A 3,064-nucleotide genomic window follows, 5' to 3' on the forward strand; every position below is an offset into this window, starting at 1 on the left:
TGTTGTATCGTTAATGCTAGCAGCAGTAACGTTAGCAGACTCGGTGCTCGTACTTTTGCTCTCTGCATATTCTTCGCTGCTGAGGTTTGTTTGCTTTATTTCAAAAGCCTGAAAAATGCCTAGTTATTTTCGTTCTCTCATTTCTAACTAGTTTTGCTTGCTAACACACAAGATCAGTAACACAGTATTGCTAGCATCGCCACTGAGCGCCAGAAATTTTTATTGTACACTGTACATTGTACAAGATTACAGCTGCTGGCGCCACTGGCTACACATACATGAGCTCAGTATGATTAGAAGCCCCATGACTGCACTAACACACTGTTGGGAACCTCTGAGGCTTTGAAGCCAATGCACAAGTGCCAAAAACTGCAGTTCCCCTAATGGCCACTTGAGGCTGGCCCCGAAACAGAGCAAGTCCCCATAGCAGAGTCCTGCACTGGGTGGGGTACCTGGTGGGTAACCCGCAAAAAGCTGTGTAATGGGTAAAAATACATATATATATATATACATATATAAATATAAATTTACAGGTAAAATGAACCACACACGGGCGGGCAGTGGGTGAGAACAAAAATATGTTTTGTTTTTCAGAATAAAACAAAGTAAAACAACGTGCAGTACCTGTGTAATATTTTGACATCTAAATCACTATTATCAAGCCGCCTTTGACCCCGTGGTCACATTGGTCACTGACGTGGAGGACTCCAGTCATAAAACTTTACAGCCCGATGACAGAGTGGCAGCCTACATGGAGGTCAACACACCCAAGGAGGATCCTTTAGAGGTTTGATGGTGGTGGAAGGAGCATGCCACAGGTTGCTGCAGTTAATTGTACGAACGATCATTGAAGAAGTCTGTCCTCCATTTTCTTGGTGAGTTAGCTCTTTAATTTGTGTATTAGCCACGTGGGAATTAGCCTTGGGTTAGCACGATGATAAAAAAAATAGTGTACTGGCACGCACCAAAGAATTTATTCAACAATACGTGAAACAAACACAAATGTCATGTTTTCCATGTGGTTTTTCGGGTTTTGAAGCCAATTGAATCTTTGGTCACAAACACAGCAGCTGGAAGGTTTCTCTCCTGAGTGGGTTCTCATGTGATGAACTAAGGCTTGCTTGTGCGTAAATCTTATTTTTTTAAATGACTTTTTTTAAAGGATAACTGCAAATCATACAGAATTACAACTGAACGATACTTTTCCTTCCGTTTTTCTTTTCTTTAACAGACCCATCTCCCCATCTCCCACCCATCCCCCCACCCCTACCTTGAAACTCCATGAAGGTAAAGGTTCAACACACGAGTTTAATTCCATATAGAAAATAAAGCACAGTAGAATAACGGGGAACAAGTACATAAAAGAAAGGGAAGAGAAAAGAGGAATAGGTCTTTTAAACAAAAGTGCACGAGAGTGAACAGTAATATTGTACAATTTTCCTTTCGCTAAGCCCCGCCCCTTTGTGATGGTCCATCAAGCTACTGGAGTAAGCATGGAGCCCACACTGTAACTAACTGCACTCTTCTCAAGTTTGAGATAAAAAATAACAGGTCTTTAATCCAGACAGAGGCCGACGGGGGTTAGTGGACTTCCATTCTAGCAAAATGCTGCAACAACCTGATGGAGCCGTATACGCCACTGTATCGGCTTGTCAGGCGGTCAGAGTGGTGGAGTCCTCTGGAACCCTAAACAGTGTCATGAGAGTGCTGGGTTACAGGGGTTTAAGATTTCAGACAGGGTAGCAAAAATGTACCCTACGTTTTCCCACAGAGCAATTAAATAGTGTCTCTCCTGTGTGAATCATCGAGTGTAAATGTTCAGTCTCTGTAAACGATTCCTTACAGACTGAGTAGCTGAAATGCTGTGTGTGTGTGTGTGTGTGTGTGTGTGTGTGTGTGTGTGTGTTTGTGTGTGTGAGAGAGAGAGAGAGAGAGAATGAATGTCTGCTCTGTGTAAAGGAATTCATATGAGCTGAGTGTGAATGTTGCATTACGCTCATATTTTCCCCACACTCAGAGCAACTACATGGTTTCTCTCCTGCATGAGTTCCCACGTGTCCTCAGATTCCTGCACTGACCAAATCTTTTCACTAACTGGTTTCTCACCAGCACTACATCTCAAACCACTGACAAGGACTTAGTAATTTTCAGAGTTCATCCTGATTGAAAGGAGGCCAGGGAACCTCAATCATCATCAGTGTTCAGTCTCAGATTCACAGAGACTCTCCAGTCTGGTCATCAGAATGTGTGTCTGGATCTGAGTTCCTGGCTGGTTCTGGTCCTCCACAGTCCTCTACTTCAGCTGCTGTTTCCAGCTGTTCAGTGTGTCTTTGATGAAGCTGTGAGGACTGAGGTTTCTCTTCATCATCTTCACTCTCCAGCTGCTGGCTGGAGGCTCTGCCTCTGTGCTCTCCTCAGGCAGACTTTAATTAGGCTGTGGGGACAGACAACTAACACACTGATGGTTTCTGAGCTGGTGAAGCCAAGTAAATCTTTGGTTACAAACTGAGCAGCTGAAGGGTTTCTCTCCTGTGTGGATCATCATATGTGTCTGTAAATGTCCACGTGATGTAAAAGATTTCTTACAAACTGAGCAGCTGTGAGGTTTCTCTCCTGAATGAGTTCTCATGTGTTTGTATAAATTTCCACTCTCTGTAAAGGATTTCTTACAAACGGAGCAGCTGTAGGGTTTCTCTCCTGTATGAGTTCTCATGTGTTTGTGTAAATTTCCACTCCTTGTAAAAGATTTCTTACAAACTGAGCAGCTGAAACGTTTTTCTTCTGAGTGAGTTCTTATGTGTTTCCTCAGATGCTGCCACAAGCTGAAATATTTCCCACACTCAGAGCAGCGAAATGGTTTTGTACCACCATTCAATTCACTGACAGGGACTTGATAATTTTTAAGAGAGTTTAAACCTGACTGAGGTTCTCTGGTCTCTTTCCAATCATCACTGTCATCAGTCTCAGGTTCAGAAGACTTTCCAGTCTTGTCATCAGACTCAAGTTGTAGATGTGTATCTGGTTCTGGTCCTCCCCAGTCCTCTACTTCAACTTCTATTTCCAT

Source organism: Epinephelus moara, chromosome 17 (assembly GCF_006386435.1).
Source record: "Epinephelus moara isolate mb chromosome 17, YSFRI_EMoa_1.0, whole genome shotgun sequence".
Taxonomy (NCBI): Eukaryota; Metazoa; Chordata; class Actinopteri; order Perciformes; family Serranidae; genus Epinephelus; species Epinephelus moara.